The 25,551-nt window shown below is 35.3% G+C and overlaps 2 pseudogenes; both read left to right on the top strand.

Annotated features, from left to right (window-relative positions):
• Window positions 1–3,061: 3,061 nt before the first annotated feature.
• LOC143387607 (F-BAR and double SH3 domains protein 2-like) overlaps window positions 3,062–25,551 on the top strand; it is a 124,335-nt pseudogene continuing 101,845 nt past the window's right edge.
• LOC143387609 (S-formylglutathione hydrolase pseudogene) lies at window positions 21,599–22,423 on the top strand (annotated as a pseudogene).

The raw sequence follows: 25,551 nt of genomic DNA, 5'->3' as shown, positions 1-25,551 counted from the left end.
CCCTCCTCTCCTCCTCCAGTGACTGCAACACCATACCCGTTTTAGGTGCTGAGAATATAAAGGTGACTTAAACAACCCTTCTGCCAGCTGGAGCCCATGTTCTAGTGAGGGAAGACAGTAAAACAAGTGTATAATTAAATACATATGTCAGTTGGTGATAAGGACGTACGTTTAGTGAGGTGGATAGATGCCAGGGAGCTGTGGCTCTGCAGTCACTGCACTGTGTAGAACACTGGTGGTTAGGGGAGGGGGCAGAGGCAGAAACTGCTGCAGTAATCCATGCACAAAATGATGGTGACTTGAGGATGGTCACAGTGGAAGACATAAACTGTAATTAATTTCTATTATGTTTTGTGAGTCTAAGCAAACAAAATTTCTTGATGGAAGCAGATGTGCAATGCGAGAGAAAAGTGAAGAATCATTGACAATTCTGTGAATTGAGTTTGAGCAACTAAGTCTGAGTAGCTGTCAATGAGATGAAGTATTTTGCTACAATACAGTCTAGGGACATTAATAATTTGGTTTTGGACATGTTAGTTTTAAGATATAATAAATATGGGTATGTTAAATAGGCAATTGAAGGTTAGGGAAGATGTGTGGGCAGAAATTAAAAGTTCAGGACAGGTCAGCATGGTGATAGTATGTAAAGCCATGAGCTAGATGAGCTCATCCAAGAGTCTGTGAGAAGATGAGAAGCTGGAGACTGACTCTGGAGCACTCCAGCATTATAGGGCCAGGAGATGAAGAAGAACCCCCAGAACATACCAATAACCAGTGAGTTAAAAGTAGACTGAGAGAGAAAAATGTCCTGGAACTCAAGCATTTTTTTCCTCATTTGCATTTTAAGGAAATGAAAGTATAGTGAGGTGAGCTACATATGATTGTATTGGTTAAACTAAAACTTGATTTCAGGTCTTATGCCTGGTAACTGAATTCCATGCTTTTCATGGTACTGCATTGTTACAGATATGTTTACTTGCTAGTAATCTGCTAATCTCTAGAGGTCTTTTTTTAAACTCCCTTTATGATGAAAGGATTTCTCTTATTATTGTATAATCTTCATGATTCAGACATTCATCTCTTCATTCCTTTATTCATTCAACACATTATTGTAATCATTCCATATTTACTGGGCCCTAGAAATACCATAGTCAGCAAAACATACACTTGGCCTTCATGGAGTTTTCACTTTAGTGAGAGGGAAGGACATTAACTGAACATTTACATAACAAATTTTTATAATTATAGGAAAAGTGCTTCTACCTATGAGCACTTTGCTTTGAGTCTGGGGGTTGGCCTGGTGGTGATTATGAAAGACTTCTCAGAGGAAGGTATAATTAAACTAAGATTTGAAGAGTTAACAGCAGTTTCCCAAGTGAAAGGGTGAAGGGAAGAAGGTGCTACACTGAGGGAAGAATTCCTTCCCTTTGCCAAGACCTCCCTTCCTCTGTTAGAATTCATAATGTTAGCTTTTCATTTTTATTTTCATTTTAAAATGCATTACACACACACACACAAACACACACACACACACACACACACACACACACACACTAGTTGTAGAAGGACACATACCTTTTGTTTATTTATTTTTGTGTGGTCCTGAGGCTCGAACCCAGTGCCTCACTCATGCTAGGCAAGCACTCTACCACTGAGCTATAGTCCCAGCCCGAAAAATGTATTTTTAAGTATAGATTAATAGTTGCTGAACTTTTCATAGTATTGAACTTTTCTTTCACTTCACTCTCTGGGAAAAATCAATTATTTGGACTGTTTAGGAGTTCACCTCAAAAGTCATTTGCTGTGAAAGGCCAAGGAGGACACCAGTTTTGCTGTTGTTAATTCATTAATGCTTTTATACTGATGTTTTGTTTTGTTTTGCTAATGCAACATATTGAGTTTTTCCAAAGGGATGGTGATATATCTGCCAAAATAAACAAATATTTTATTCTCTATTGATTTGGTGTATTACATGCACAGATCCCTAAGACTCCTTGGTTAAAAAACTATAGTTTATCAAGTTTTTTTTTTAAGTTCTAACTAGTATAGAGACCAGGCAACTTTTCTTTTTCTTTTTTTACACTGTCTTCTATTGACCCATAGCTAGCATATTTTGTAGTATATGGTCCCACACATTGCTATAGTAGAAAATCCATTTGAACACTAGGAGGGAAATCTCAGGAGATGAATATTAAAATTACTAAAATTTCACTACACATAGGTGTCACATTTTAAAATACAAAGTATCATCCATTGTTATGGTGAGTTATAAGATACATTATGGCTAATGGAGGAAAATAAGAGGATTGGCTAGGCATTTAACAAATTAGGAGAGAAGGTTTGAAAAGGAAATTGATAGAAAAAAGCAAAAGATGAATTAATTTTTTGACTTTACCAAGAGATTGCTGAGCACATTTATCAAGCAAGGTGGTGGGACTTGCTTGGAATGACTTCAAAGCACAGTGTGATGCTGAGCACATTACATCGGAGACTGATGTAGAGCAACAATATCAGAGATTCCTTTTGTTTGACAAAATGGACTTTCTCAAGCATATAAGCAGTTAGTTGTTCATGACATTCATTTTTTCTAGCCAAATGGATTTATGTAAGACAGTATAGTTGAAAGAGAATGTAATTTAGAGGTAACCAATCTTCATCTTTATTTCTATACTGCCATGTTGTATGACCAAGAGTTACTCTCTAAATCTGAGTCTATAAAATAGAATACCATGATGAAGTAATAAAATCTGATATTCATAATGATGACCCTGTGGCAGTGAAAGTCCTGAAAAGTCTAAATTATTCACTATTTTTATAGTGTTAGCTTTGTCTCAAATTGTAATCTTTTTATTCCTTTACTCCCCATTGCTGAATAATAGTGGGGTAGAGTATATGCCATGCTTTTCTGTATGCTGAAATATTGCCTTGAAGCCAATATAAATACACATTTATGGTTCTGAAGAAGATATTTATTCTGTCAGTGTTTGACAGTGAGCAAAAGATTAGATTTTCTTGCATTTTCCTGCCTAATACTTCTCTGTCCCTCTTTGAATTTAGGAGCATGTATCCTGTTTGGAAATCCTTTCTTGAGGGAACAATGCAGGTAGCCCAGTCTCGGATCAATATATGTGAAAATTATAAAAACTTCATTTCTGAGCCTGCCAGGACTGTGAGAAGCTTAAAAGAACAGCAACTAAAAAGAGTATGTTCCCACTTTTTTTGTGTCTTTTATATATTTTAATACCTCACTGCTACATTTGCAGTCTGTAAAATTATGCTAAATTGCTTTTAAAAATTTGAATGTTTTAAAAATATGGTCACAGATGTTTTTGGGTGGCATTTTACTAGAATTTCTCAACCATGTTTTATTAACTGATAAAGCTGAGTGTAATTTGAATTCATGGAAATTGGGAAAGTTCAGTAAATACTCCTTAGAAATATAACTCAAGTAAATACACCTGTATAGTTTCACAGTATGGTACAGTTGGATGTATATTAAAATAATTGTTATTAAGTCCACTATATCTTGAGAACAGTTTGTATCAATTAGCCTCAGTTTCAATTGTGCCATTTTGCATAGTTAATCTTATTTTTAAATGTCTAGTGTACTCTAAAGTTGAATTTTGTAGGATGTACATAAGTAAAGTTTTTTTTCAAAAGGACCTATTTATTTGATTATCCAGAAATTTAAAATTCATAGGAAAAATATCATTATCTTATGTGATTGTTATAGTATGCTGTTGAAAGTATATGTTTGAATTGTGTCCTTTTTGGAAAGAGACTAATAAAAATGGAGATTATCATGATACTTAATAAGAAATTAAAGTTTTTTTTAAGAAGGTCTTAAATCAATAACTTTTTTTTTAAGTTATAGGTGGACAAAACATCTTTATTTTTATTTTTATGTGGTGCTGAGGATCGAACCCAATGCCTCATACATGGTAGGCAAGTGCTGCACCTCTGAGCCACAACCCCAGTCCCAGTTATTGAAGTTTTTTTAATAGAGATATTAATACTTCAGAATAGTAAAGCAATTATTTAAGGAAATAATATTTCAGAATCCATCCATTGTTCCAATTCTGATTGTCATTTGTAAAAATACTAATTTTCTTGTTTGCCAAAGATGATTTCAGTTGCATAAAATAAGTGTGTTAAATGCATATATGTGTATATATAAAATTTTAACCTCTTAAAAAAGAGCACTTTTTTCATAGTTATTTTTTTTAAATTGATTTAAAAAAATAAATAAATGACAGCGGAATGCATTACAATTCTTACTACACATATATACCACAATTTTTCATATCTCTGTTTGAATATAAACTATTTGACACCCAATTCGTGTCTTCATACGTGTACTTTGGACAATGATGTCTATCACATTCCACCATCTCTCTAATCTCCTGCCCACTCCTTTTCCCTCCCACCCCTCTTCCCCATCTAGAATTCATCTATTCCTCCCATGTAGAGTACTTTTAACACATTTGTATAAAAATGTTTATGCTTATCTTTGCCCAAAATTATCTTGTTCATTGTAGACTATGTGATTAAACTATGTGACCACTCATCAATGATCTTAAGTTGGAAGAAAATGTACATTCATGTATGTTTATGTATCTGATTATGCAGAAAAAGGAATAGAAGGGAAGAACAGAGAAATAATACAATTTAACTTGCTAATCAGGCAGAAATATTGTGGTTCAAGTTGCCATTGTATTTATCAAATCTAACTGAAAAGTTCTACTTTTTTCAAAATCTGAATCTTTTTTTTTCCCCCTGAGGGGTGTATATTTTATTGGAAACCTTAAATATTCTTCAAACAGAACCATAATTTTCAATCAGGCTCTTGTGTGGCCTACACAGAAAACTGTGTTTTTTAGGATTAAAGGCAAGGAGAGAGGAAAATACACTGGATGAGTGCTTAAATTTGGCAAGAGGATCTCTCAGGATGAATGCTCTTCAGCCAGTTTATCAGCTTTTGCCACAACTTCTTCAATGGGTCCCAATTTTTATGTGGTGCTGAGCATCCAACCCAGGGCCTCGCACGTGCTAGGAGAGCGCTCTGCCGCTGAGCCACAAACCCAGCCCCCAAAATCTGAATATCTTGAAAAAAATTTAGCTACTTCTTTGCTTTTCCACTGGTGGATAGATTCAGACCTGAATTATACAACATTCCTGGGGGGGAAAAATATTTGAGATTTGATAGGAATTAACTTGTATCATGATATAGATGATAATAATGGCATTTGTGTTTACAAAGCAGTTGTTGAATGTTATACAATGGGCATAACTATCATGAACCTGGGATTGCACATAACAAAACCTATTTCAAACTGGTTTAAGCCAAAATGAGATTGTATTATTTTATATATCTGAATACTGCAAGACTTATTCAGGCATTGGCAAATCCAAGGCGGGCTCAGATGATGGTAGTAGAACTCACTCTTTCTTTCCATTAGCTCTGCATTCTCCAATGGTTTCATCTTTTAGTAACTCCTTCCACTTGTTGGTCCCCAGAATGCCACATTTAGAAATCTTCTGGATAGCAATCCCAGATTTTCAATTTTTCCAAAAGTTGTAGTAAAACTAGTAGAATGATTCTTCATATTGGCTACATCATTTTGCATTCCTACTAACAATGTATGACGAAGCTTCCAGTTTCTCCACAACCCTGCCGAAACTTGTCTTTTTTTTTTTTTTTAGTTGTAGTTGGTCACAATACCTTTATTTTATTTACATTTTATTTTTAATGTGGTGCTGAGGATTGAACCCAGGACCTCACATGTGCTAGGGAAGCGCTCTACTGCTGAGCCACAAATCCAGCCCCCCACTTTTTTTTTAATCACCATCACAGTTGTGAGGTACTATTTCATTGATTATAATTTTGATAATGGTTAATGATGTTGAGTGTTCTTATGTTTTTATTATAAATTTTTCCTCCACTGTTAGCTTCCTAATTTTATAATACTATAATTCTTTTAGTAATTACCTTAGAGATTTCAATATGCTAATTTATTAGATTACCTTGATTTAGTAATTTTACTGTTCCCCAAACTTAGTCCCAAATTAACTTTCATAATCTACCTTGAATTAATATTTTACTACCTCATGAACAATACAAAAATCCTCTAGCCCAGTGCAGTGGCACACACCTATAATCTCAGAGGCTTGGGAGGCTGAGGCAGGAGGATTGCAAGTACAAAACCAGTCTCAGCAACTTAGCGAGGTGCTAAACAACTCAGTGAGACACTGTCTTTAAAAAAAATACAAAAAGGGCTGGGGATGTGGCTTAGAGTTCAATCCTCGGTACCAAAAAAAAAAAAAAAAAAAAAAAAAAAATCTTTCAGCGTGTTGTTCTTTTTATCTTCCTATTATGACTTTTGTTTTGTTAGACCTTTTGACTCTGTCCATATTTCTTTTATACTTTTTCTACTTTGTATTTCTACCCTTTTTTCTATATATACTTCTATTGGTCTATTTGGCTATTTATTAATTCTCGGTTTTTCTATTCCTAATATTTTAAAAACTTATCTTTTGGAATCTTAATGTATTTTTTCAGTTACAGAGTTTTAATGTGACTTTTTGGAGGTTAGATTCCATTTTTCAGTTGTAATTCTCCCTGTTTTCCATGTGCTCCTAATCTGTTTCATAATTCCACTAAACGAATCACTATGTGTTTTTTTTTTTTATTATTGTATGCTGATCTTCTTGGTTTTCATTATTTGGTCTATGGCTTTAGTGTGCCTCACCATGCTGAACATTGTGGATCAAACATGTGAAGGTTCTTGAAGATGTTATTTCCAAATATGGTGATATTTAGCAGGCAGATAGAATGCTAGACCTTTGTCCTGTTAAGGTCTGGTTTTGGGGGTCTTTTTAGGCGTGATCTATTTTACTTCTTTGGTCTTAACTGAAAGTACGGGATGCTTACTCCAAGACCTTTCTACTCTGACAAAACTTGAACTCTAGCTTTTCTTCTCAGCATCATACAGCAACTCTAATCTTCTGATCTCTGACCAGTCATTAGCTACTTTTATCTGCTGGATTTCTTGGAGTTTCATTCTCCATATACCTATTAGAAATCAACAGATGACTCAAGGGAAAATCACATGTAGTGTTTTGAACTTGCTCCTCTCTGTAATATCCTTCTTTCTAGATCTTTGCCTTACAAATTCCTGATGTTTTCATCATCCCCTGAACTACAGACTATCTCCACAGAATAGAGTAAGAATACTATTTTCTGTTTATATCCTATTTCTGTGCCATGATTCAACAGATTTCCTAAAAGGAGGGAAAGTCAGGTTGAGTGGAGAGTTATGTAGGTGTGGTCCTCTTCTAGGTCTCAATTCTGTAAGACCGGGGTATGCTTTGTCCAATTTTCACACTTTCCAGACTATAGGAAGATAGGCTAATTCAAATTCGGTCACCATGAGAACCAGTTTCAACTTAATATTCTCCCTCTATAACATTAAAGTTAATGTTCTTTTTATAATGTTCTTTATTTTGGCAGTTTTCTTTTGTATACTTGGGAATAAACAGACACATTATAATTATGAAGGACTTAAGATTATAATGAAAATTACAATGAGAATAATACCATAATCTTTTCTGGATCATTTTTTAAAAATATTTATTTTTAGGTGTAGTTGGACACAATTGCTTTTATTTTATTTATTTTTATATGGTACTGAGGATCGAAACCAGGGCCTTGCATGTGCTAGGTGAGTGCTCTACCACTGACTTACAACCCCAGCCCCTTCTGGATCATTTTTTATATGTGAATATTTGCTTTTAAATCAGAACAAGATCCACAGTAACATAAGGCTTTTTGCCATTCTTCTGTTTACTTAGTAGTGCCTTTGTCCATATTTTTCTCATTTATACTAGAGTTTATCTACCCTCCTTGAAATAACTGTGATTTGGGGGTTTGGGTTTTAGCTCAGTGGTACAGCACATCATTAGCATCTACAAATCTCTGCTTGGCCCCCAGTGCCACAAAAATAAAAGAAAGAATTGTGGCTCATATTTGTCTAATAATTTAGAATTTGTAAACTGCCACCATATCCATTATAGTGTTATCAGATTTAAAGAGATTTAGATTTGAACCTAGAATTTCAAAAATAAATAAGTAAAAATAACAAAAAACTGTTGAAATTCAATATTTAAACAGTTTTACAGAAAAATACATATAATTCATTTACCTTAGTAGACTACTTAAGCTCTTAATCATTTTATCTTCTTAGAACTTAGAAAAAGGAGACTATTGATTTTGAAGAAATAACAGAATTGGTTTATTCTTTTTTTTCTTTATTGCCATGATATCTGCAACAGCAAGCCTTTTATGGTTGCTCTTCTTATGCCTTACCTTAATGTCAGTCATGATTGTTAGGCAAACTGTGACACTATTTGACACAGTACTTGAGATGGAAGTACCAGCTGTGCATGGAATTCTAATTTGCAATTTGAAAGTCATTAAAAGTGCTGATTTTTCTCCTGGGTTTCCATCCTGAAGGAATAATGCATGGTCCTTCAGACAAACTCATTTCTGTCAGCCTGAAAACTAAAAATTGTAATAATTGCACTTTTGTATTTTACAGTGTATGTACCAGTTGACAAAGATCCAAACTGAATTACAAGAGACAGTGAAAGATTTGGCTAAAGGCAAAAAGAAGTACTTTGAGACTGAGCAGATGGCTCATGCAGTGCGAGAGAAAGCTGACATTGAGGCAAAGTATGTATTTTAATATTTCTGAGAAAATTATTATGCAGTTAAATGTTATTTTTGCTAATTAATACTTTGTTTTTTGTTTATATAGCATATAGATTTGTTCTTAGGTTGTGTTGGTTTCATTTGTTCTACATATGTTATGTACTTTAGGTCCCATTTTCATTTTATGTTGACTGGTGACCTTTAAATTGAACATTTAGACAAGATAAATGAACATTGTACTTACAGACTTGAAAACTTATGGAGAGTCTAGTAAAAGTCATGATGATATCAGAAAGTAGGGTTTAAGAGCCTCATTTTATCATGCTAGACTCTAAAATTCAGTTATAGTTAAAATCCCTATGATATCTCAAGGTGTCATTGAAGGAACAATGGCACATCAAGTGAACAAGAGCACTGACCTCCTTTTAAAACCCTATCCCAAGCACTGTTTTTTATTGTACATGTAATTCTCATATTTCTACTTTTTAAAGTATGCTTTAACAATTTTGTCAATATTACTTTCAATATATGTGAATTATAGTCCTTTATTTTGAGACTTTTTTTTAAATTTTATTTTTATGTGGTGCTGAGGATTGAACCCAGTGCCTCATGCACACTAGGCAATTGGTCTACCTTAGAGCCACCACCCTAGCCTGAGCCTATTAAGGAAAGGAAGGAACTGGCAATTGGTAATAGGAGATACCAATCAAGCGATAGAGATTTTTGCAATGACACTTTGAGGAAGTGTGATAAATATTGGTGGGGGGGTGGGAAACCTGTGTTATAGAACTAAACTTAGGAGGCTTGTGATCAGGAGAGCTAAGACTTCTGTTCACAGTGCTGATTGTTGCAAAATCTAGGAGTCCAAACTCGTAGGCATAAAATCAGAAAGGTTTGGACAATTGTACAAATAGTCCAGCAAGGAGGGGGTTACCTCTAACATGTTGTTTTGTTGTCATTGTTGAGACAGGGTCTCTCTATGTTGCCCAGGCTGGGATCGAACTATTTATCCTCCTGACTCAGCTTCCTGAGTAGCTATTATTTATAGGTGTGTGCTAACACATCTAGCTTCCTAAAATGGCTTTTATCTGCAAGAAATTTAAGCAACTTCGTCAGCAACTTAGGAAAATTCAGGGGTTCCTGGGAAGTTTATTTAGTATAATGGGTTGATGAATGAATACTCACTGAATACTTGATATTAAAGTGTAACATTTAATATTTTTCTAATTTAAGTTTATTGTTTTTATTTTATTTTTTGAGCACTCAAATATTTCCCATGCATTCATGGAGTCACTAAATCCATCTTTCCAATAAGATCTGGAGGTTAGCAGATCTCAGTTGGGATTATTGTACCATTCTGGCTTTTAGGAACTTGTCTTTTAAACGCTCTGGGATTCTAGAACAGAGAATTGACAGATTTGTAGAGCATCTACAAATGCCTAATTTAGCCATGGGTGGACTGTTCCTGAGAAGTGTGTATTTGACTAGGTCTATTTCACGGAACTGATCACGAGGAACTGCCTTCTCATGTGGCCAAATTCAAAGTGAGACATTTTACTTCAGTGTATAACTTCTCTGGAAAATTAATTCAACTACAGAGTAAAAAATGGCTCTATGTCTTAATTCAGTTAATATTTATTTAGTCATTATATTGGGCACTATGGGTCACAGATAAGTTAGGTGCGTTTTTGTGCCTTCAAGGAATTTAGAGCATATGATTTAAAAAAGTAACTTCATCATTTGTCTATTCATAGTAAACTCAAAGAAATTATCTACCTAAAGACACTCACCTAGTCACTAATTGCTTAGAGTAGTAATCTGAAAACACTGTTTTGAAAGCATAGAAAATGGAGAGATTACTATTGCCTGTTGATAAAGGAACCTTTATAGAAGAAGTGATGCTTGGGCAGATTCTTGGAAGAAGAATGAGTATGTTTTTTTCTAAGCAGAGATAGGAAAATCAGGAAGGGGACTAAGCACTGAAGTAAATATAGTTTTGATGGATGCTATGATAGGCCCATTAGGAGAGACTACAGGAGGAAGAGGGTTAGTCTGAAGGAGATGGTAAGTTCCATTTTGGATATGTAAATTCTGAAGAGCCTGGGAGACACTGACATGGATATATTTGGGAGGTGATCAAATATCTGTTCTTATGTGAGAATTTGGCACTGAGAATTGAATTCTGAAGGTTATAGGATGTCCATCAGTTATAGGGATGCAGTCATATATACAGTGAGATATGAATTTGAATTTGGAGACCCAAGGAACATTAACATTTGAAGGATAGATGGTAAAGACTAGTACACAGTATAGTTTTTTATTTGTATAGTGTGTGATTTTTAAAAATCCTTATTTTTTTAGATTGTCATCTTCAAGGACATTTTATGCTATTGTTAATGCCTACCTAAATACCATACAAGAAGTGTATGCAGATTAGCAAATGAAGCAGACGCCATAAATTTAAATCTATAATTTTATGTTGGACTATCCATGTGCAAGTCAGCCTATTTGGATAATGACTATTTAAAAAGGAGAAATGACAGTGCTTCAAGCACAGTCTTTCTCACCCTGACAGGTACTTTCAAATCTTAATATAGGTAATCTTAGCTTTCCTACATCAAAATGAATAGAAATATGATTAATAAAAACAAAAAATTCTCATAAAATAGGAATACAACTAGGCAGGAAATAACAGAAATATCTTAGACCCAATTTTTTTTAAAGCAGTGGGGAGGAGTTAGGAAACTGTATATTCATCCCTGAATGTTTTCTCTCTTGTTAGAAATGCAAGAGACAACTTTTGCTGTCCTCTTCACAGTGTCTGTACACAGACTGGCTGCTTCACCTTCTAGTCCCAAATGGTCTGCAACTCTGCTTCATACTAAGAGGCATAGCTGCCAGTGCATGCATTGAACTCTCCCATGGCAATCACCATGACCCTGCAGTTAAGACAAACATTTCAGCTTCAAAAAAATCATGGCTGTGGGACTGTTGCTTGTTCCTTAGCATCTGTCTGTTGATTTTGTCTATGTACTTATCTCTAGCCTTTAAGTAAAAGCAACATACTACTGCTGACTGACAGGTTATAGTTCCCCCCAAAAAAACTTAGGCATCAAGGGAGATAGGTAAGAACACCAGAGTGGGAGAAGATTAAATAGAACAAAAGTTTACAGGACAGAGAGTCTTAAGGGCCTTCTTAGTAAGTTCAGATTACCTTTAGGAGGGAGGGGGCACACAGGCAGACAAGAACCCAAACACAAATCATTTTTAATGAGGGGAGTAACAAAAGCAAGGACTTTCTAGAGCCTATAGATTGCATTCTGGTGTTGTACCACCTGACACACATAGCTCTGAGAACCTTGGTCTCCCCAGGTTGGTTGCCCTGGGGTTTCTCTGACCTTTTGTAAAAGAACTGAAGTGTGTGGAATTATATGATACTAGGAATAACATATAGTTTGATGACTCTTTTTTACTAGAATATACTAATATATTTTTATTTTTTTCTTGGTCAAATTATATTTTTAAGGGTATTTTAAATATGTTAATCCCAGTATTTTTATTTTCCTATAATATTATATATATATATAATTTATAAATGAAGGCAAATAAGCATCACTTTTGACCTTTGTAAATTCACTTTAGAACAGTGTCTTGGAAAAGGGTTATTAATTATTTTTAGTAATTATAACATTTGGTAATCTTATTATGATATAATTTTATTAAACATTCTTTTCTATTTTTATATAGGTCTAAACTTAGTCTTTTTCAATCAAGAATCAGTTTACAAAAAGCAAGTGTAAAGGTGAGTTTTTGAAAGGTATATTTCACAATTGAGAAACCTTACCTTATATTTTAAAAGTTTGGGGTCTTTTGAGAATGGAAGTGGGGTTTTTCTACTTTAGAAAAGCATTTCAAAGTCAATAACCCAGTGAGGAACTTTCCTTCCCAGTGATGGGATTTTTCACCCAGGTGTGGACACTGGACATAGCTTGCTTCCCAAGACTGCTTGAGGGGTAGGTTTGGATGTGTTACGACTCATGTAGTCTGTGTATTTAACTCTTAGTCCAAGAGACAAAGTGCAGGGGCTTTCAGAAGCGCTGTAGAATCATTTCACTCAGACTTAATACCTTAAGACCAGGTCTTCTGGGCTGGTGCAAGTGAGTTTTTCTGAGGGGCCCTCAAACTGGAGTACCTGTCAAGTAAGCTTAGAGACCAGAGTTTGTTGCCAGACTCCCCACCAACAGGAAGTTTTTCTGACACATTTGGATTGTTGATTTTTAAAATACTAGTATCTAAAACCTCCAGATTTACCCATGTCTTCAAAAATAAGGAACCTTTATTTAGAACCTTTATTTTCCCATCTCAATAAACTCAAAAAAAATATTTTTCAGTTCTGTAGCAAACTTTGGAATTATGTTAAGTATAAATAACAAAGGTTTAAAATGTTCTCCCCATGTTTTCAGGTACTATTTCATTTCTTAATAGTGAAGTATAATTTTTACATACATGTAAATGTTTTCTCCACATTGTTATTTTTACTCTTGGTGGGGAGCCATTAATTGCTGTTTTTCCATACAGTATCAGTTTGCACTGATTTTTTTCCTTTTATTATTATGTTTTAGTTAAAAGCCCGGCGATCTGAGTGTAATTCCAAAGCTACCCACGCAAGGAATGATTATCTTCTTACACTAGCAGCAGCAAATGCACATCAGGATCGCTACTGTCAAACAGATTTAGTTAACATTATGAAGGTAATACAGTTTTAATATCTTTGATAATTTTGTTTCATTAAAAACAAACAACCCATGAGCTGGGTGTTGTGTACATAGGATTGAGTATAGAATACTAACAAGGCTACTTTCTATTTCATTAGAATGTGCTCAATATTGGTGACCGACCTTTGTTTTCAAGTAATTTGGAATTAATTTTTAATGTTTAAAGCCAATTCACAGTAAAGGATTGCATTATTCCTTAGACATAGAAGATATTTGCTAAATAGTGATTATTGATATATAAAAGATAAGATTGATATATAAAGTGTGACATAATTCTTAAGCTGGGAAACTGCTTCTGAGCTATTTCCTGAGATATTGAAGCTAGATAGAATCTTCAAGTACCTTCTGAATTATCAGAGAAAGGCTGGTATTTCAGCATAGTTTTATTTTTTGTTAGGTTGTACTGTTATTTGTTATTTTCTGCAAAATATTTTTTTAAAACAGGTTTTTCAAAAAAAGTATATAGTATGAAAATATTTTTATAAAAAGGTGTGTTTTTTATATTTTTATAGTGTATTGCTTAAGAAAGTCTGAATTACTTATTAACCAGAATTTTGGCTATTTTTTGTTTTTAAAAAAACTTGGATTTTTTCCAAGTGCCATGATTTTATCTTTAGTAGGTGAAATTATGCATTAATATTTGATGATTTTTGAGTTGAACAAACAAAAAATGCTGGTGGTTATATGAAGATGTCTTCTACTCTGGGTTTTACTCTGAAATACTGAAGATTGCATTACAATTTGTATATCCTGGTCTTTCCTCATCTATACTACATGTATTTATTTTGAACTTTCACAGAAGTAAAGGAAAGGGGGAAGGGGAGAAGAAGAAAACCATTTTAACCCACTGCCAGGCTGCCTCTACTTGCAGACAGACAGACTCCACTTTGAATTGCATCTCCTTCTTTCCTGTTTTCTTAAGAACCCAAACATTGGATTATTCTATCTTTCTCTTATATTTTCAACACAGCACTCTCAAATGGGTAGTTCTTAATGACTCTTCAACACATATATTGCTATAGTTAAATTGCTTGTTTTAGGAAATCAGCAATTAAAAATGGGGTTACAACTGGCGCAGGCAGTCTTTTTACTACAGAGGCTCTGGGAAAAGAGATCAGCTTTATCCAGAAATTACAAGTTCCTTGTTTGAAAGTAAAGATGGAACATTTCCTGAGACCTCTAGCAAAAGGCAGGAATGTTGGAGGATGTCAAACTGGACTAAGAAGTAATTTATTGCAAAATTTCTTCTTTCCGGGCCTGAGGTTGTAGTTCAGTGGTAGAGTGCTTGCCAAATACTTGTGAGGCACTGGGTTCGATAAAAATAAATAAACAAAATAAAGGTATTGTATCCATCTCAAACAAAAAAAAATATATATTTTTTTTAAATTTCTTCTCTCCTTTTTGTTTATTGCCTGAAATCCCCTTTTCTGCCATTTGTCCTGTTGCAAATTCTGCTGGTTAGAACATAGGTTAGAATAATGAGACAGGAAATTATTTTATATCCAGATGAGAACTCTATGTGCCTTTCTCCAAAGAGTATTTGACATAGAGGTTAAATGTTTTAGCATCTTATTATAGTGCTTCAGACTTACCTGAGAATTGGCCTTTCATTCATTCTAGCATGACTGCTTTAGAAAAATGTATTGTTTCAAACAATACATTTACTGAAGATGATTTTTTGCACAGCATTTGATTCCTTATATCCTGTATATGTCTACCATTAGATCAAAGCTGATAATCTACAAATTAAGTATCCCTTATCTGAAATGCTTGGGACCAGAAGTGTTTCAGATTTTAGATTTTTGGATTAGAGATGCTCAGTCCGTATAATGATTTTTTTGTCCCTGTGAATATTTATTTTTAGAGCAGCAAGGGCTATATTCAAAGCACAAAATGGGCCCCTGTAACATTTTTCTTTTGTCAATTTCTACTTTCCATTTCTGTGGAAAAAAATGGACAAGATATCTCCAACTGCTTCTTTCTGAGAGAGGAAGAAGTTGGTGGGGAGTGACCTGAAATCTTTATTCTCTATCAGGTGGGGCATGGACAGTTAAGGGTATTCAGCATCAGGGTAGTCCAGAGGTCCGTGGTTGCCATTGGTGGGTAACTGGACAAGGTACACATAGGGTAGGATCATGCTAGGATAATAGTAAACAAGATAGCAAAGCATTACTTTTTTGTAAACAATTAGCACAAAAGCAGTTAGTATTTCTTGCCAATCTCTGAAAACCATGAAGACAGTAACTCATTAAACCTTAAGGTGTATTGAGGTGTCTTACACCCAGACAAAGCAGGTTCCTGCTCAGGAGATGTGAGCCACCTGGGAAAATAAAATGTCTGAAATAATCAGTAAGAAATACAGAGCTAAAGGTTAGAGTTTAAAAAGTGGATTGTCTGATGGGTCTTCCAGTCTTGATAGGAGCTGAAACTGGACAACTGAAAAAGGGGGAATATATCAAGGACAGGGATAAGGTTTTAATGGGAGGAGTCTTATTTGGTGCTTCTTTCTTGGTGTGGTAGGTCTTGCAGTAAACAGGTTGATTGGTATTTGACAATCTGCACCTATCTTCCAGAGGCTGTCTGGTTCCAGCAAGTCACTCCCCTCTCCAGAGCTGAGTTAGAACTTGAGCAGTAGGTTAGGCAGGGGGCCATGTAATCAAGCATTCTCAAAGCAGTGTATTCCTATTGGGAGTTCCTGATACCAGGCTTCCCTGCCTAATGGCTCCACCACTGCTCAGTTTACCCATGGCTCATAGATGGCTCTTGGCAAAGATGGGATCTAATGTTCCGTTGATTTGTAAGTGGAGGCCGTTTAAGGCTTTAGAAACATTAGCAAAGTTGTTAGAAACATAGACAGCATTTAGTTGCTAAACTCTGTCACATTTAATATGCTTAAAGCCAGTTTTTATTTTTCATCCAGCAAGAAGCCATGACTTCTTAAATGATAAAACAGTACAAATTTCAAACCAAGATGTAGTTACCCTTTTGAAACACCAGAAAAAGGTTCTGGCTTTCAGATATATACATTGTTAATTTATTGTAGCATTTCCTTACTTATAATATTCTTAACTGTTATTCTCCAGGGCTCAGACCGCATTTTCTCTTAACACATTTGCTTGTGACATGACCAATTCTGTATCCTTAGCTTCCTTACTTGTTTCATTAACTTCTTCCTCTTCACTCTTTTCTTGTACCAGTTGGAGTCTTTGTGTTTTCTTCAGTGTTTGAGAAAGCTTCACCTTGAACTGTGAATTTCTCAGCAGCTGCTAAATGTGCTTGCCGAGGTAAAACTTCAATCTTGGCTTTCCCAAAAACTATATAGGTATCTGGATCTGGACTCTTACAGACATCTGGTTTTGTGATGACAAAGAGGATATTCTTAGATAATTTTGGATATTCATTCTAATAACCCAGCCTATCAAAGACCCAGTTTGGACATAAATTTCTGTGCCTTCTTTTCACTTTCTGTTTTACTTTACTAACTGATTCTTCATCGATAGCATTTAGTTTTTATAATGGCACAGGTGTCCCCTACCATGCATATTTTAAAATGAGCTAATATTAGCTTAAACAGCAGCAAAACTAAAATCTTAGTCTGAGGGTAGCTTCAGTGATAAGAGTGTGCACCAAGAATGTAGAAAGCCCTGGATTGAATCCTAGCACCTCTTAAGCAAACAGACAACCCATTTTGTTTTGTGGAATAGGGAATCAAACCCATGGTCCCATGCATGCTAGGTAAGTGCTTTACTACCGAGCTATATCTCTAACCCAAACCCTATGTTTTCAAAATTGAATCTACACCAAAAGAAGATGTCCTTCAATAAACCAGGAAAAAATACCTTATTTGTGGGACCTGTGCTCTGCCAAAAACAAAGAGAAAATTAATGAACCTGACCAACTGTCAGATTGTTAGGTGTTCTTGAACTTCCTTTGAAGTCCCCATGCTTGTTTTTAATCAGCATTAGGTAGATTATGCTTCTAATTTTTTGTTTCATGAAACATTTTAGAATATTGATTTAATATAGAGGCAGAAGATCCTTAAAAATGTAGTGTGACTAACTTATTTCTTCCTCAGGCTAATTCTGTGAATCTGCAGTATTGGAAAACTCCCATCCATCACTCTATTGGCTTCCCTCACTGAATTGACCACAGTTTTGTACCTTATTTAGAAATGCTTATTGTTCTGAGTAGATGTTAAGGTGATAATGCCCTAGTTAGAATCTTTTTTTTAAATTATATGGACAGTTTAGAAGCAGAGGATTTTGTATTGAAGACTTAAGTACCAGAGTTTTTTTTTCTATTGCAAAGCTGATCTTTGGTCTTGGCTTTGGAACATATTTCATCTCCTTCTGCCTTCTTCAGCACCAAAACAATTGATTATTCTATTTTCTCCATATAGTTCTTAAATTCTGCTGCTATATTGACAATTGTTGGGATCTTGGTGATGATACCTCATCATGTCTGTCTTGGAGTTACACGCCACTAGTTGCCCTCTGTCTGATGCTAGCAAGTTGTCCTGAGATCTCCTTTTGCCGTCTCCTCTCTGGATCTTCAGCTTTTTGTATCATATGTCTTCTTTTTTCTTAGTACCTTCTTGAGAAAGGTATAGAAAGTAAGCTTTTATGAGGTGCTGTATCTATGAAAATGTCATTATTCTGTGCTTATAGTTGGGTATACAGTTAAAGGTTGAAAACTGTTTTTGCAAATGTTGGAATCCATAATCCATTGTTTTCCTGTTTCCTATATGGCTTGAGAACTCAGAGCCATCCTGGTTCTTGGATTCTTGTGTCTGATTTCATTTTTTGCTTTTTGTTTTTAGAAATTATGGACTATTCTTAGTATACCCTTGGATTTCCTGGATTACTTCTTCCCTTTGTTTTTCTCTTTCTGGAACTCCTTCTATTAATGTGTTGAGTCTCCTGGTCTGGTTTTTAAAATTTATTTTCTCTCTTATTTTCCATTTTTGTTATTATGCTCTATTCCTGAGAGAATTCTTCAACTATTTTATTGAACGTTTAACTTTTCAAAAATAGTTTTATTGTCTAATTATTCCTTTTGTTCCCTAAATCTTCCTTTTTTATACAAGGTTTCTAAGGAATATGACTATATATTGACTTTTTTTAACTCCAGTGCTATCAGTAATACAGTTAACTTTCAAGTTACTTCTGCTTGTATATGCTTATATGGTATCTGTCTTAGTTTGAGGTAAGATTTGTCAAATTGGAGCTTCACTGTAGGTAATCTGGTAGACCATTTATGGGGGAAGCCCCAGTATTGATATTCTTAGCTGGTTCCTCTTGAACTTGTCAAACCCCACCCCACCCCCTCACCCCCCCTTCACCCCCCTCACCCCCCTCACCCCCCTCATTCCCCTCATCCCCCCTCCCCTCACCCCACCCCATTCCATCCCACCCCGCCCCACTCCCACTTCACCCTACCCCCCTGCCCAATATACACACCCTCCCTTTGCTGTCTTCTGAAGTCACTTCTTCAGATCTCTTTCCTTGGGTTGTTTTCTGAAGAACACTTCCCTGACCTGGTTACTCCTCCCAACCATGAAAATGGTTTATCTCATCTTTGTAGCACATAGTATAGTTGCAGTTTACTTAGATCTATGACTACGTGATGAGTACCTTGTCTCCCATTTACCTATACTTTCCATAAGGATAGTGGTTGGTTGTTTTATTAGAGATTTTATCCTTTCTACCTAGTTCAGTATATTTTTAATGCATGAGAAATGTTTGTGTACATTTGAACATACTGAACAAATGAATGAATAACCAATCTTGTTTTAATCCTCACGTGATAAATCATTTACTTCGTAAATGAAGAAATTAGATAAAGCTTGAATTCAAATCTGGCACGTCTAATAGAAGGGCTGGTGTCACTAATTCTTTACATGATGCTGTTTCTTTGGACTTCTTTTTTCTTTTTTTGTTAAATGGAGCATTGTCTTTTTCTTTTGGCTTCCATAAGGAGCCATGAGATGATGAAAGTGTTTTTGTTCATTTTGAAGCGTGGTATACAAGTTACATTATTTTTTTAAATAACAGAAGTTCTAGCTGGGCCTTGTGGCACATGCCTGAATCTCAGTGACTTAGGAGGCTGAGGCAGAAGGGTTGCCAAGTTTGAGGCCAGTCTTGGCAATTTAGACCCTGCATCAAAATAAAAGGGCTGGGGATATGGTTTAGTGGTAGAGTACCATGGGTTTGATCCCCAGTATGCAAAATAAATAAAAGAAATTCTAGTATATTTTAGATAACTCTTGTTTTGTTTATGGGAAGGAGAGTGTAAAAGAGACTTCAGTGCTTGGGAGTGAGAATGGAGCAACTATTTAGGTGCCTTGCATTATAAGATACTACAAGTGCTTTAAAAACCATTATTTATTTAGTTTTTATAATAATTTCCTAATAAATTTATTTATTAAACTTATTTAACAGATCAACCTCAGAGACTCAGTGACATCCAGTTATTATATTATAGCCAGGACTTAAGGTCTCGGTGTTCTTTCCTGGACACTCTGGTGTTTTCTTACCACCATACCATTCCTTGTTAGTAAAAAATAATATAATAAGCAGTAGTATATAGTGAATATAGTAGTATATAGTGAATATAATGAATTCTGAGAGAATTATAGTATAAAATTATTTGTTAAACATTGCACATTCTCTCCTGTTCTAATAATTCTTAAAATGATGATCATGTCTCTATCGAAATATAAATATTTGGACAGCTTCCCCAAGGCATACTTTTTATTACTTAAGCAAGTATTGATTAGAACAAATACTAAATATATATTGCTCTGTGTCTGTATGTTTTCAGGCTAGTGGTTTTTTGGTTTTTTTTTTAATCTTCAAACTAAAAATCTATTGCTAAACCGTGGACCTGAGATAACCAGTTTAATCAGATCTATAGAGAGCAACTTAACTGGCTGCTGGAAAATGAGATAGTTGTTCCTTAAATGTTCTTTTGAATAACATGATCTTGTAAAATATTTTTCTTTTTAAGAGTTCATACAATATTTTCTTTGTGGTTTGGATGAAGAAAAATAAGGCACAGTACATCAGAGTAGAAAAGATAGCATTAGTCAATCTAATGAAAGACTTTAAAAGCTTAATAATATTGGGAGCTTATTTCTAGACAAATGTTTTTTGTTCTCATTGAAAGTTAAACATGTCTGGACTAGTTGATAATTGGGCAAAGTAATTAAAAACTTTATCTGACATATAATATCTAGAAAATATGATAATTTGGTGTATCTTTTGCAGACTCTTTTTGGGGGGAGTAGTCAATAAAGAGAAAAAATATTATTGGTGTTCAGGTCCCATTTCTGACTTTTCTAGCTAAGCATTAATTATTCCAAAAAGTCTTCCTCATTCATATTTAGATTGTATAGCTCTCATCTTTTTTTATTTTGAGTTCTGGCTTTTCTGGTATCTCTGCCATCTCTAGCTGGTATACTTCTCTTTCATCTAGTAATACTTTTTCACTTAATGAATAAGCATGGAAGTCCCCAGATTTCAAACTTGACTTTCTGCTTCTCTTGTTTTACATCCTTTTTGAAAGTCCCTTTTTTAGGGAGAATAATCATTTGCCAAGTTTCTGCTAATATTATACAGTTCTTAAGTATGCCTGCAATCTTGTCCTTAACATTATCCATATTTATTATGCTTTATCCATCTGTGGCAGAAACTTTTCTAAATTAGAAGCAGTTCATTTCCTCCCCCCCTCTCCCCATGGTTTCCACCAGTAATCACCCCATCCTAGGGATCAGGTGATGATCAGGGCTTAGAAACTGTAATGTCCATTATGGCAGTCCTTAGGTACATTGTGACTATGTAAATTAGTTAAAAATGAATAAATTTTGGGCCCAAGGAGGGTGAAGCCGTGGGATTATGTTGAGGGGGCAGGCCCAAGTGAGGATGAGCCAGGTGGCTGTTTTGAGGCCCTACTGTCTCTTGGCATTTGCCTCTTCAGTCCTGCCATCTCTACAGCTATCACTAACAGAGGATCGTCTGCCCTTTGCTGCAGACAGACATACAGACACACACACACACACACACACACACACACACACACACACACACACAGCAAGTAGTAGTTGAATAGGAGAAGAATGGCATTGAAACAGATTTTCAGCAACAAGTGCTTTGGGGTATTGCAGAACATTTTGAACATGACAGTGTTGATCTGAACTGCAAAATGAAATTTTCTGTCTACTTACCACCAAAGGCAGAAAGTGGAAAGTGCCCTGTACTACATTGGTTGCCTGGTTTAATTTGCACAGAACAATTTTAAATCAAAATCTAGTTATTATCAGGCTGCCTCAGAACACAGCCTTTTCATTTGCTCCCAGATACCAGCCCTCATAGCTGTAATACTAAAGGAGAAGTTGGAGAGCTGGGGTGTCCGCACTGTTGCCTGGGTTTTATGTGAATATCACTGAAGATTCTTGGAAAAGTAACTACAGAATGTACTCTTAGGTAACGAAGAAGCTTCCCAACTCATAAATACCAGTTTTTCAGTGGACCCCCAGTGGATGTCTATTTCTGGCCACTTTATGGGAGGTCAAGGAGCTCTAATTTGTCCTTTGAAAAATCCCAGAAAATACAAAACTGTGTCAGCATTTGCTCCAGTTTGCAACCCAGTGCTGTGTCCATGGAGCACAAAACATTTAGTAAATATTTGGGAACAGATCAAAATAAAGAAAAGGAATATGATGCAACCCATCTTGTGAAGTCCTGTCCAGGTTCTCAGTTGGACAAGGGAAAATGACCAGTTTCTTCTAGATGGACATTTACTCCCTGATAATTTCATAGCTGCCTATATAGAAAAGAAAATTTCTATTGTTTGTAGATGATAGGAGGGCTATGATCATAGCTACTACTTCATTGCAACCTTTATAATCAATCATTATGCAAAAAGCCAGTTGCTTTAGAATATCTGTATTTCCCACCCCTTCCTGAGGTTGTTTTTGTTTAGTTGGTTACTTTATTGCTTATCCAGGCTAATTTTTCAGAGTCTCTTTATCCTGCAGTGTGCAGCCACTAGTATCTTTGCTCTTTTTTATTGTTTTTATTTTGGAGCTTTGTATTCATTCCCATGGTTTCCCCTATGCTTCATTGCTTGGCAGTCAGCCAGAGACTGGTCCCAAACTGTACTTTTAACACTCACAAACAGTGCACTAGGCCTTTGCCCTCTTTCACTCATGGGTCCATTTATTAGTTGAGGACTGCATTCCAAGTTTAGGTAGTTTTATTTTTACTGCCTTTACTTTGTGCTGTGTTCCCTCATTTCTCCCTTGCAGGTACAATTGGCCTTCCTGTCAGTTAGGGTCTTGTGGAAAACATGGCTTTTATTTCCCTGGATTTGTGTTAAATCCAGCTGTTGGTCAGATGTTCACCCCAACTGGACCACAGCCCTAGTCCAGTAGAGCCACTGCCTTTTCTGGTGTACTCCTCATTATTTCACTTGAAATGAGTTTTCACCCTCTGCTTCAAATCAAGTCAGTCCCTCTTGGCCATGAACCTGCTAGTTATTTGCCAGCTTTATTCTGGTAGGACTGTTTCCATATAGAACAGACAGGAGAACTGCCCTAGGCAGGAATACCACAGATTGTCTCTGTTCTTACACAAAGTTCAGCAGTTTTCAGTTTTGGGTTGATTTCCAGAGCCTGTAATGGCAGATTTTGATAATTTTATCCAGTTTTATAGGGTTTCATTTGGGGGGGCAGGGTATGCCAACCTACTCACTCTGCCAAGCCAGAAATCTCACCTCAGTAGATTTATTTTAAAATGCAATCTTTGTTGAATTTGTCTAGTTCTAATGGATATTTAGATTCTGTTTAATTTTTCTATGTATATAGTTATCAGTTGATTATAATGTATTGTTGTTTTTGAGTTTGGGAGCCTTGGGTGAGAGTCGTTTGTTTTTTGCATTTTTAAGGAAGAGCATGTGATTTTTATTTTTCATAATATATCAGAATATTTCATTCTAGAATAAATCTTACTAAACAATGATGTACTTGTAAAATTCATTCTTCAGCCAGGCATAGTGGCATACACCTGTAATCCCAGCAACTTGGGAGGCTGAGACAGGAAGATCACAAGTTCAAGGCCAGCCTTAGCAACTTAGTGAGACCCTTTCTCTAAACAAACAAACAAATAAATAAAAAGGATTGGGGCAGTGGGGTTGTGTGCTTTCTAATGTGTGAGACACAGGGTTTGACCCTCAGCACCACATATAAATAAATAAAATAAAGGTCCAACAACAACTAAAAAGAAAAAGAAAAAAATGGAATGGGGATGTGGCTTAGTAGTAAAGTGCCTTTGAATTAGGTATCAGTACTGAAAAATAAATAAGTAAAATAAAATTCACTTTTCAGGGACTGGGGTTATAGTTCAGTGGTAGAGCACTTACCTGGCACAAGTGAGGCTCTGAGTTCAATCCCCAGTACCACAAAAATTAATTAATTAATTAATTTGAGCCACTTTTTTAATTTTTATATCTACCTTCATAAGTAGAATTCATCTTTAATTTTCCTTGCCTACTTTATATTGTTCCAGAATCATGCAAATCCCCCAAATGAGTGGAGTCACTTTCTGTTTTCTGGAATCATTTTTTATAAGCTTAGGATGATCTGCTTGGTTCATGAACTTTTGGTTGAACATCTCCAAAAGTATCTTGAGCTCAGTGCCTTGGGAAGTGTGACTACAATGATGTGTGTTATTTAAGATTCTGTCTTCTGATTCACTTTCTTCTCAGCTAAGCTTTTTTTTTAATATATGTTTTTAGTTGTGTATGGACTCAATGCCTTTATTTGGGTTTTTTTTTAATGTTTTTAGTTGTAAATGGACATAATACCCACCTTCCTTCCTTCCTTCCTTTTGTGTTGAGAATCGAACCCAGGGCCTCACATGTGCTAAGCAAGTGCTCTACCACAAGCCACAACCCTAGCCCACCTTTATTTGTTTTTATGTGGTGCTGGGATCAAACCCAGTGCCTCACTCTTGCAAGGCAAGTGCTCTACCACTGAGCCATCCCCTTAGCTAGGCTTTATGGAGTTGGTTGTGATTGCTTTAATAATCTGGCTTCCACTCCCAGTGTACCAATAAAACTGTTCTCACGGTGTCAGTAATAATGGCATTATTACCTTTTACAGTTATTATTCTTCACAGCAGCATTTGGTAATTAGCCACTCTCTTTTTCTCAAACCTTACCTTTTCTTGGGTTTGATAAAACTTAACTGGCTGCTTCCATTTTAACTATTCTTTCTCACTTACTAGGATAACTACAATAAAAATAAAGCAAATGGCATATCATATAGCATACTATAGTATAGCAAAAAATAATAATAAAGTATCATTTGATTTTCTTTAATTTTTTAAAAAGGTGTATTTTTCATTTGATATATTTTTCACTTGGTTACTAAAGTAACAAAAGAAAATTTGCAGAGTACAGAAAATAACCCCACTGCACAGTAGTAAATGATTCTATCACCTTGGCATGTTCTTTCTTGTCTTTTGTTCAGTCCCTAGGATTTAAAAAAAAAAAACAAGTGTGTGTGTGACAATTTGTGAATGAACATGGGCTATTATTAACATTTTAAAGATTTAATTTTTGCTTATTTATAAGTTAAACATTTTTATTTAGTAATGATACTAAGCAAACTGACATTTAAAGTCATTTTTAAGTTATTGGGTTTTTTTTGTGTGTGTATGTGTGTGTTTGTGTGTGTGTGTGGTGCTGGGGATTGAACCCAGGGTGTTGTGCACACAAGGAACGCACTCTACCAACTGAGCTATATCCGCAGCCCTCTAAAGTCATTTTTAAATACTTATATTCTCTTAGATACTATTTTAGACATGGATGATACAGTGACTATTAGCAAATAAAATGATATTTTGTATAACTGCATTTTATAAACAACATGTTTCTGATCAAAGTGGTTTATCAACAGGAATATCAATATGCTTTATGAAAGATCTTTTTAGTATTAACAGTGTGATGCATTTTCTGATAAGCATAAACAAACACAAAGGACCATTTAAATATTATTGGAGTGGT

Source organism: Callospermophilus lateralis, unplaced genomic scaffold, assembly GCF_048772815.1.
Source record: "Callospermophilus lateralis isolate mCalLat2 unplaced genomic scaffold, mCalLat2.hap1 Scaffold_146, whole genome shotgun sequence".
NCBI lineage: Eukaryota > Metazoa > Chordata > Mammalia > Rodentia > Sciuridae > Callospermophilus > Callospermophilus lateralis.
This window is presented reverse-complemented; position numbering and strand designations above follow the sequence as displayed.